This window comes from Neophocaena asiaeorientalis, unplaced genomic scaffold (assembly GCF_003031525.2).
Source record: "Neophocaena asiaeorientalis asiaeorientalis breed wild unplaced genomic scaffold, Neophocaena_asiaeorientalis_V1.1 scaffold116, whole genome shotgun sequence".
Taxonomy (NCBI): Eukaryota; Metazoa; Chordata; class Mammalia; order Artiodactyla; family Phocoenidae; genus Neophocaena; species Neophocaena asiaeorientalis.
Genome location: NW_020174561.1, coordinates 2,069,631 through 2,081,277, shown reverse-complemented (window position 1 = coordinate 2,081,277; position 11,647 = coordinate 2,069,631). Strand labels below are relative to the sequence as shown.

The 11,647-nt window shown below is 37.1% G+C and overlaps 1 protein-coding gene across 3 annotated transcripts in view; it reads right to left on the bottom strand.

The window, feature by feature from the left end:
* POT1 (protection of telomeres 1) overlaps positions 1–2,495 on the bottom strand; it is a 78,910-nt gene extending 76,415 nt beyond the window's left edge. For 2 of the 3 annotated variants that reach the window (XM_024757801.1, XM_024757802.1), the window contains exon 1: positions 1,471–1,599. The gene's annotated coding sequence lies outside the window, so the exon portion shown is untranslated. Of the gene's footprint in view, positions 1–1,470; positions 1,600–2,431 lie in introns of those variants that run through there. The other variant, XM_024757803.1, reaches the window with a different exon arrangement.
* Positions 2,496–11,647: the final 9,152 nt, after the last annotated feature.

The following is an 11,647-nucleotide window of genomic DNA, read 5'->3' as shown; positions in this document are numbered from 1 at the left end:
AAAAAAAAAAAAAAAAAAAAAAAAGTAATACTATTGATAAACTCAACAACCTGAAGAATCTCAAATGTCTTGAGTGAAAGAAGACAGAATCAAAAGGCTACCTACTGATACTTGTAACATATAATATTGTACATCAACTATATTTCAATTAAAAAAATAAAAGGCTACATACTGTATGATTCAATTTACATGGCATTCTTGAAAGGCAAGAATACTGTATACTCCCAGAAAACTGGTCAAAAGTGGTTGCCAGGGGTTGAAATTAGGGTAGCAGCTGACTCTAAAATTTTTGGGGGGAGGGTGATCGTCTGTTCTATAGCTTGATTATGGTTGTAGTTATACGTTTATATATATCTCTCAAAACTCACAGAACTGTATAGTAAAAACAATGAATTTCACAGTAAAATGTATTTAATAAAATTCAAGAAACATAGATATGTTTCTTGAGATATCTACAGACACGTGCAGGTTAGACAAAGGAATTTAAGAATTCAAACTGACATTTTACTTATATCTAAAAGGGTTTATTTTAGTAACACTAATAAAAGTACTAGAATTTAAAATCTATTTCATTTAAATGCTTCTATATCAAACACACAAAATAAGAGAAGAATGATAAAGTTAGATACAGCTCAGTAATAATTAGTATTAATGACTTGTCACAAAGAAAAGGAATCTAATCACAGCACTTTATTAATAAATACAAGTATGCAAGAAACATCATCCGAATCAACCAAATGCAAAATGAGTTTACAAATACTAACAAACATTTGATTAGGAATTTAAATTCAATGAAGTAGAGAAGACCAACTGTAATACGTAATACTCTATTTCATATGAAAGAAAACATAAGGAAAATGGAAAATAAACAAAGGAATAAAAGATAAATATCTACATGGGGAATATTGATCAGAAGGGCAAAACTGAAGTGTGGCATTATTTCTCCTTCTTTTACTATCAGACCCATTTTATCAGTAAGTCCCTTACCTCCTTCCCAGCATTCTTAACTTTGTCCAAAACTTAAATATACAATAACTAAAATTAAAAATTCACTAAATATGCATACAATACTGGATATAACCCCCAAAAAAGTTCAATAAACTCAAAGACAGAATAGAAATTCCACAATCTGAAAATCCCTCAGCCAAAAAACAAAACAAAAACAAAATAGTACTGAAGAAAAACAAACTACCTCAGAGACCAGAAGTACAATATCAAACAGCCCAACATACAAACATACATGTAACCGACATCCAGAAGGAGAAATGAGTAATAATATACTAAAAAAAAAAAAATCCAAGAAACATTAGCCAATAATATCCCTAATTTGATGAAAAACATTGACTTGTGGATCCAAGAAGCTCAGTTACCCACAAGCAAGAGAAATTCAAAGAAAAACCACACCTAGGCACTTGACAATCCAACTGCTGAAAACAAAAGACAACTATTCTGAGTTATGAAAATTCTTACCTCGATATATTTCCTGCTATAATCACAACCTGGCTGTAGGTATCTGAAATCTACTTTGTGTAATTTACTTAGCAGATCAACTTCAGGCAGTCCTTTGACTTCTTTTATTAATTCAAGTGGCGTATCAGATCTGCTTCACAGTGCCGTGGAAAGCAAATTCAGTTAGGGAAGTTGATAGCTTACTGCTGAAAACACAAAGCCCAGTGTTTTATCCAAAATGTAGTCAATAATTTGCTTTAAGCTTCTTTGATTTAGTTTTGCTTTTCCTTTCCTTTAAGTTAGTCATCACTGTTGGGGGAGAGGGAGGAAGGACGGATTATGCTATAATTTTATTACAGGGATCAATATACGCATCCTCCTAAGGTATTGAAACTTAACCCTTTTTTATTTAGTTTTCTGTATTTAAAGGACTACTTCTAAAAGCCAGTTTTAGGATCTGTAAACACTGCACTAGCAATTGCCTTTACCACTGTGCTTTAAAATGTACAAACTATGGGGAAGGGAAGGGAGGTTGAAAAGTTTTGGGTTTGTTTTTTAATCCCTTTGGCAGTTTTAATATTGTGTGGGCAAATTGTGCACCAAAAGCTTATTACTCCAAAATATATCAGTTGCCTCCCCCCCTCCAGCCCCTATGCAATCGAAAGAAACGACTATTGAACTGATGTTAACTTGCGCATTGCAGATTCAATCTTTTTTCTCAAACGTCTTGCCTGGGACACGAGCTAGTGTCGATATTTAATTTTAGTGTGTGCCCACCAAGCTTCTCCAAGCCAGTTGACCGTCTTGAGGGCGGGGTCCTGCATTAACTCAAGTCAGCTGCTCACAAAACGCCAAGCAAGATGGTCAACACAGCAAGCTCACAAGAAAGACAAGTACGAACAGTTTCTCTGCAATAACTTCTCCAAATTTTTATCTAAACTAAATCAGCCTCTTCATAATACTGGCTCCGGTCCCGACTCACCTTGTACCCAAGCAACGAACTCCAAACGTACTTGGAAATTGACCAGCGCTCTAAACAGAAACCCGGAAGAATTCAGACTGGCGCGCCCGTGACGTCACACGCACGCTAGCAACCCAGCCCCACGCATGCGTACACAGTCGGTAGGCGGGGATACTCTGCCCCTTGCTCCTGGGCGCTTGGAAGGACGAGTTGCGAGACGGTTTCCAGGCCTAAAATGCCCTGGAAGTTTCACGGAACACCTAGAGGGTGCGGCACCTGGGGAAGCGTGAGGCGGCTGTACTTCTCCCGCTCCCCGAATTTCCTCCGCTCCCCTTAGCCCCGCCCCCGCCTATTTTGGGCAAGCCGTGTGGGGGAGGGGTGTGCGGGGCGTGGGGAGACGGGAACGCTATGCTCTGTGTTTCCTAAATCCTGTAGCCAATGAAAAGCCTTTCCAAAACCAGAGCGGGTTTTAAGATTCCGTTTGGTAGGCTGGAAGTTCCTGTGGGCAGGGCCCTTATTTTAGCTTCCATTTCTCTCCCCCTAAAAGGAAGCGCTCAAATGCAGCTTTTACAGTGAAATAATTCCACCAATGAGTAATGCTACTTTTCAGACAGATTTGATTAACCACTTTATTAGTTTATAGGGCTATGATTTTGTGCTATAATTAATGAGACATTGTTAAATGTGAATCCTCTGCTAATTTCTGATTTATGCCTCCAGTCATTTGATTTAAGCGAAACCACCTCAGTGCAAAACTATAATGAAATGAAGGATTACATAAATATTTCCAAGCCTATTTGGACTAAAATATCTGCCGTACATATATATTTGCAGGAAGAAGTAGCTAACTATATTTAAAGAAAGTATTTTTTCCAGCAGGAAGCACTTGGTGTTAGTCCATCTTCCCTTTCTCTCCCTCCCCTGATTCATATACCACCAGTTGTGGTAACAGTCTGAGCTCAGCAGCTGGCCATTAGCGGAAAACTTTCCTAAGTAAGGCTTAGATCCTCTCCTTGTTCCTACCCTGGTCTCTACCAGCTCATAAAAACTGTTCTTGCCTAAGTGAAGCCCTCCACCTTGGCCCTGGATCCTTGCCATGTTCATTTCACCCGTCATAAATTACATATCTTCTCTCAACCTATTTTCAACTTTTCCTTCTTATTCTTTGTGTTGATCTGAAACAAAGAAACTACCGGATAATTCTCCAGCAAAGATGGGTTTATTTGGGATCAGCAGAGCATGGCAACTCAGGGTCTGCAGCCAGCGGGAGACATGCAAGACCCAGACTGGCAAGGGAAGAAGAAAGCTGATACAGAGGGGGAAAGGGAGTTGTGAGGGTTTTAGTAAACAAAGAGTCCATGGCTTTTCATTGGCTGAGTCTTTGCCGGGAAAGAAGTCTTTCTTCTTCCTGTTGAGGTCAGCAGGGTGTGAGAGCTCCCTCTTCTGGTTTCCCAACTCTATTTAATTGAGGTTTCTGTTTATTAATTTTTTTACATTTGCCGTTGGCATTTAAACACATTCTTCCACAGCCTAAGCTTACTAAGGGCAAGGAGAATTGTTTACTGTTGTATGCATAAAACTTGAGCAGTTCTGTAGGTGCTAAATATTTGTTGAATAAATGAATGTTCAGGAAAAAATTTTCTCTTTCCTCACCTCTAGCTTCCATCATTCCATTTCACCCCCAATTCTACCCTATTAACACTGAAATTGCCTTTCCAAGATAACTGAAGACCTCTTTGTTACTAAGCCAAAAGGATACTTTTTAGTCTTTCTTACTCATCTTTTTAAAAAGTATTTTCATTTTGCTACTGTAACTGAGCAGGACTAATGCAGAAACAAAGGAAAATAGTCAAATAAGACAAAATAATGATGGTTTAGCCATTAAACAAAGTTAAGGACCTTTGGCTCCTCCTTAAAGGCTATAGAAAACATTCTGAGCCATATCCTTTGAGCTGTCTTGCAGATAGTGAAATGCTCACCAGGTGGAAGATGTTAACTGTATGCTGCCCACAAGCCTGTAGACCCCAAACCAGTTGGAACCAGAAGGTTGATGATGTTGATGCCCAGTTACCTCACCAGCAACCAATTGGAAGAATGTGCATGTACTGATCATGTGCCCCAAAACCCTCTCCTCAGCATGTAGCCCTTTTCCTCTTTACCCTGTATAATCTCCAAGCAAAACCTAGGGAGTTGGGAGTTGGTTCTTTGGCCATAAGTCCACCTTCTCCCCAGGACTGCTAGCTTCCTCAATAATGCTATCTTTCCTTTTACCCAATATTTGCCTCTCAGTATTGGATTCTTGAGCAATGAGCAGCCAAGTTTGAGTTTGGTAACACTACCACATGTTCTTAGTTTTTCTCTTATCCTCCATCAACTGAACCTTTTAAAGTCTTTTTTTTCTTTCCTATTTAGCCTGTAAATGTCCATATCCCACTGTGATGCAGATATCTAACAGAAGTGTACATAACTGCCTTTTTTGTTGTGATTGTTCTCAATTACTCTAGAACCCAGATGTTCCCTACACATCCAAGTAACTTCCAATCTTGTTTCTTCTTCACAACCTCCCAATTAGTGGCAGAGCTGGGGATGCATCTGGCTCCAGATCCTATACTTCTTTCCCTGACATTAGCAATTAGTTTGTCCTACCAATGAAGAAAATTGAACATGAAATACAGCATAATTTAAGACAATAAGAGGAGAAAAAAAAGAAACTGAATCAACTAGATAAGGTTACTGAACTCATATAATGCCAAAACAATCCATTATTGTTTTTCTACATCCATTGAAGCTGCATAAAAAGCTACTCCAAGACTAATAATTAATGTAATAGCTATTACAAATTATAATTTTTAAACATGCAGAGAAGAAAGTTTTTGTATAAAATCTACAATGTAAAAATGTTCAACTTTTAAGAAAAGTTAAAATGAGATTCTCACTAAGAAATAATGAGCACTAAAAGAATTTTTTTATATTGAGAAAAGCATAAAGATTCAGTGCTGTTATTCTCAGTAATTGACCAAAATGAAAGAAATTAATCTACAAATTTCTGGTACTTTTTGTCTCTTATTAGCATTTTTAAACTGCTTTTTAATATTTACTTTTTAATGTTGAAAATTTGAACTGAATTTTCTAGACACCCAACACTTCAAATTTATTTCCTTTGCATTTCATTAATTGTGGGGCCATTAACCCATTCCTATTGCAATCAACTATCTTCCTGCAAGCATTTGTTATCATGTTGCATCCCAACAGCTTGACAATATCATGTTCTACTTATTCCTGAGATTTCCCAACAGTAATATCTAGGCTACATTGTTTAGCATTCATTTCCTCATAATTCAATAGCATTTCTGTCCAATCCTATTGAACATCTCAATAAATGTATAAAATCCTATTTCTAAAGCATCAAATTTTTATATTGTTATACAGTTGAAACAAGATATCTCAAACAAATTTATAGCAAATTTATATTTCAAGTATAAATTTAAATATGTAATAGGTATGTAATCACAGTGCATATTAGGAAAACAACAGAGATTTTTTTAGACATAATATTGAGTATCACAAATTGGGGAAAAAAATCAATGTCTATTGAAGAGATTGCCCAATAACATGTATTTTAGTAGTATTTTTAAAAATTTACATATGACTTCCAGTTTTCTTCAAATGAAATTCAGTGAAAAGCCCTGTCTGAGAGGAATACTAAGGGACAAACCACACACTAAGGAAAAAGTGAATGGCTGGAAACAGAAAATAACAGCCTAAAAGCCTAGTTAACATTACAGGGATACACATGTGTGAAGCAAGGCTGCACTAAGCAAGAAGGGCCATGATTTTATCATGAAGAAGAGTGGGATATTCTCTGCTGGACCATGCCATGAGGCACCTAAGTAAGTCATAGTGTCTAAGAGGCACAGGGTTGATTTAGACAGGCTGTCTCAACAGAGATAATCTTTAGTGAAGTTACACCAAAGATATATATTGAGATGAAAAAAGTCTGCATTCACAACATCAACATGAGTTAATTCAGAATAAGATTCTCTGACAAAACCGTTTATAGAAAAAGCAAAACAAAGAAACAAACAAACCCAAAAACCCCCAAGATCCCCAGGTGCCAATGTGTGGGAAGAACCACGTTGCCTAAGAAAATGGTTGGTTCTTCAAGTTTCTCTGTAGAGGTGGGGAAGAGGGAGAAATTGAGAAGGAACCAGCAAAAAGCCAGAGGGTATGCATGATTCCCTGAAGAGATGTCATTTTTTGATGCCTGTGCTGTCCTTCATTCACCCATTCAAAAAAAAAATCTTTAATAAGGTAAAGTTATTGAGATCACAGTAAGGAAGTAAGGAACTTGGTCTATCTTCAGATTGATACAAGTATAATTGAGGCGGCACACACAGAAGAGACATAAAGAAAAATAAGAGGGAAAGACCTGCTGGAAATGAACAGACATGAAGAATAGATTAGTCAAAGGGGAACTTTCAACTTCTTAACACTGTAGATGAATGTAACTTCTTAACACTGTATGCCTTGAGTTTAGAGTCCCCATTTTCTGAATGCCCTATGCTTTATGCCCTGAGGATATGTCCTGGAAAATCCTGCAATACTACTCACATATAGAACTTTATATCTATTTAATCTTAGACTAAAAAATTGTGTTGATGGCTCGTTTTAGAAAGACTCTGGTCCAGTCCTGAAAGTTGGAGAGTGTGGTAGCAGGTAGCAGTATGTAATCTGATATTTTTCTCTTTTGTTCCCATCTTTTTTGAGTGATCAAAAATAGGCACATTTTTAAAACCTTTATAATGAATAGTTTTGAATAATGGAAAACTGATTAGGAGGTTGCATGTTTTTTAAATTCATCATGGTTATTTGGAATAATTGAGAACCATGTGCTTTAGGTTCAAAATGCATTTTTAACACAAAAAGACATTTTGTACCTTTGTCAGATCTTTCTTCTATTAGTTTAAATAAAATCTGCATTTATTCATTACCTTCATACATTTTTTTTTCAGGAAATGGAAAATTCAACATCATAGAGTCCCCTTGATGAAAATTGAGGGTATCTTATCCATTTTTCACTTGTGTACAACAACGAGAATTTCTATAGCTAAATGACAGTTTTTCTTTTCTCCCTACAATGATAGATTATAGCTACCGTATTAATTAGAGAATAAAATGTCATTTGTGTTGGCCCTACTTTTATCTAGTCCTCAATAGTAAAAAATTAGTCCAAAGTATCTTTCCTATGATTAGAGTGGAATACAAATGATTACCATGTAATCACATTTGAAGAACTTCAGTTTAATTAGGGTATATTCAACCCAGAGTACAGTGTCAAAGTCTGGCACAGTCAAAGGAATAGAACAGATGGAGAAAAACAAACACTTGACCATTCCTAATTATTTTCATATTAAGGTGGTATAAACGAGTCCAAAGTCTAGAGGCATGTTTGTTTAACAGAGTCTTGTAAGTCTATTAGAATGTAAGGAAATGGTGAAAAGGAAATTTATTCTTTTTGCCTTGTCATTTATATCCGACCATGAAGAATTTTTTATGTACTCCAAGTAATCTGATAATCAATTCTATTCATATTAAACTTACAAATACTAATAACGTTAATCTTGATAAATCTCCTCAACTTTTCCTTATATTAAACATTCTTTTCTTTCTATCTCTGCCCATTAGCCTTTATATCAAACCATTCATTCCTCCCTCAGAAAAATCCTATCCTCTTTGCCACAATTACAGATTCAGGAATGAGCATGTGACCCAATGCAAGCCAAGGAGAGATGAAAAGATATTTGATGGATACTTCTGGGAGAGATTTTTTTCCTCTCTCTGTAGTGACAATATGACAAATCAGCCTCCCATCTTCCTGATACAAAGTGAGGAAACATGTAGACTAATTACTCTTGGATGCCATTCCATGACCAGAAAGGAACCAGATTTAAGATGAAGCCAGTCTGTGGTAACTGAGCAGAATGTCAGATTAAAAAACAAAATTCTGCAAACCTGATAGCCTTAAGCCCTTGAATCAATTAATTCTGAAATTCACGTGCCTCTGAATTTCTAGTTATATGAGCTCGTTTCAGTTTTACATGACTGGAAGTTGAAAGAAGGTTTCTTTCAGGCAAGCAGAAGGGAATTCATAGGTACAAGACATCTAACATCACGAATAATCTTCACTTAGCAAAATCTGAGACCAGATGGGAGGATTTTTAAAAAAACAGCCTCTAAGATCTATATTTCCAAAATTCTTATTTCCCATGAATTCCAGACTTATATTTTCAGATGCATGCTAGATATCTCCATTCAGATGTCTAGAAGATATCTCCAACTTTCAAACCATAACAGGCCCAACAGAGAACTCAGGATGTTATGAACCTCCAAATTGCTCCTTTTTAATATTCCCTAACTCAGTGAACAACACCACCTTCACGCAATTCATTACGCAGGTTTAAACCACCTTGAGGATGCCCTTAATTCTTCTTCTAACACTCCACAACCAATCTGTAAGTCCTTTGCCTCTGTCTTCAGATCATGTCCTATCCTGGATCCAGGCACTTGCCACCACCTCCATCAAGCCAATTATCTTTCACTGTTACAAAGCAACAGCTTTCTAACTATCATTCTTATCCTCTTACATCCAATTCCCCACATAAGATCCAGAGTGATTCTTTAAAAAATATATTCAGAAAATGTCACTTCCCCTTGCAATATCTTTCAATGGTTTTTCATCACACTCAGAAAAAAATAATCTGGCCTCTCACCACCTCCACCTTTACATTCAAATATTCTCCTGTCTCTCTGCTAAAATGTACTGACCCTCTGCTGGGTTTGAAACATCCTAAACACACTGAAATTCTCTTCTCCAAATATCCATGAAACTCACTCTCTTCCTTCAGGTGTCTGCTGAAAAGTCACTTTACCAGAGAGTGCTTTCCTAACCATTTGTTCACTAGTCTTTTACTATCTTGTGTTAGTTTTAAAGCAAATAGGTGACTATATGTTATCAGTCCAAATGACAATGTTTGATCTCCAGATCTGTTGATAACTGATCATCTAGTCTTAGACTTTTCAGTAATAAGAGCTAATCCATTTTTGCTTATGACATCTTGACATGAGTTTTTTTTTTTTCATTTGCAACGAAATAATTAGTACAAGTTTTTAACTCTCCATGAGTCAAAAACTGAGCTTGGCTATACTATGTAAACCTCACTATTAAAACTATCGCTATCTCCTTTTCTTTACTAGTGTCATTACTCTTTGCTTTGTGAAACTTGAGACCACCTGTGTCAACAAGTCTTAGTAAAGCTGTAGATCACCTATGTCAACAGTAAGGCGAGGGAGCAGTTCCTAGATCTTAGAAGGAGAAAGTCATGTAGAGAAGACTGCCTTGAATAGAGATGTGACCGTAAGTGTAGTGGTGAAGTCAGCTTCAAGCTGAACCACAGATGCATAGTCCCCAAGAAACCAGAAACCGGAGGGTATGGGGTAGAAATGATGTGGTCTACACATGCAAGCCTCCCCTGGCAAAGAGCAGGTCAAAGAAGAATAGTGAGAAGGTACAGAAGGGCAAAGAGAGGATATATGGCATATCCTAGGTATCTTTATCCCACTTTTTGAAGACTAATTCAAAACTATCTATTTCCAGGACACAGAATTAGGAGGTAAAATACCCCTTAGGAAATACTGAGCAAAAAGAAAAAGTCCAGACAGTAAATGCCTCAAGGCAAAGCAAGTGTCATCCAAACTATTTGTTTCTGAGGATGAATCACCAATCTGTGAGAAAACAGTAATAAATACACTTTTCAGAACATACTGGGACCTGTAATAAATTGATAATCTAATTCTGGTTTCTTAGAGGCCCTTTGGTAAATACAGCTATCTATTACCCTAGTTTAGTACTGTTTTAAATCCTGGAGGACTGTAAAAAAAAGTCATGTAAAATATTAATATAAAGATGAAATATTAAAATTGCAAGACTTCCCCAAAATAGTATATGGGGCAATTTCCACAGGCCTATATAAGCTTCATAATTTTCCAGCTTTGCCCGGAATCAGATAGTAAAATACACACTACAGCCTGAGTCATATTTGTAGATTGATGGTTTAAGCATATTCTAATTATAATTGCATAGTTTGATTACTCTCAGATAGCTCCAAGTTTTAGACTTTCAAAGCTATCTTTGACATATCCCCCATTTTTTAATGAAAGCAAATATTAAAATAACAGCCACTTGTGTGAGAGCGCAAATATCCACATTTTTGCATAGATTCATCCACACTATGCCTGTGAACTGATATCTGCATTCTATGGAGATGACTACCACAGAGGTGAAAAACATGGACACTATTAAATATCTAAAACCTCCCAAGTAAACTAAATTACAAGCTTTAAAGGGCCCCTTCCAATTAGGACCAGTAGATAAAGTATCTAATGATACTCTTCAGCTCTTTGCACCACACATTATTGTGTTTTAATGTGTAAGGTATAGTCAAGCCTTTCTTCTCCCATTATGGGCTTTGTAAGCTGACTCATCTCTTTTTTTTTTTTTTGCGGTACGTGGGCCTCTCACTGTTGTGGCCTCTCCCGTTGCGGCCTCTCCCGTTGCAGAGCACAGGCTCCGGACGCGCAGGCTCAGCGGCCATGGCTCACAGGCCCAGCTGCTCCGCGGCATGTGGGATCTTCCCGGACTGGGGCACAAACCCGTGTCCCCTGCATCGGCAGGCGGACTCTCAACCACTGCGCCACCAGGCAAGCCCAAGCTGACTCATCTCTTAAACACATAAGGAAAAAACATTCTGCAAGTGACAAATTCCCTCACCAAAAATATCACCAGAACAAACAAACCGCCAAATTTCTAGAAGAAATAAATCCACACAGATACTACATAACTTTCTTAGAAAAGTTCAACCCAGAACAGAGAAAAAAATCAGGCTTCAGATCAGTAATCACAGGAAGTGCTGAACAAGGACATCGGATGAAGATGGCTGACTAAATAAAAGAACCCTCTCCAAGCCAAATCACCCTTAAATGGCCATATATATCTTACAAAATGATAAATATAAAGTGGTGATGGAAAACTAGAATACCTTTTATTAATTAGCCATGTAATTTGAAGAATTAGTTAAGTGTATAAAACAGAGAAAAGAGGCTCATGCAAACTACAGCTCAAAAGACATTAGGAGGAGGACTGAGGGGCAGATGTGAAATGTTTACCAAAGGATGATTCAA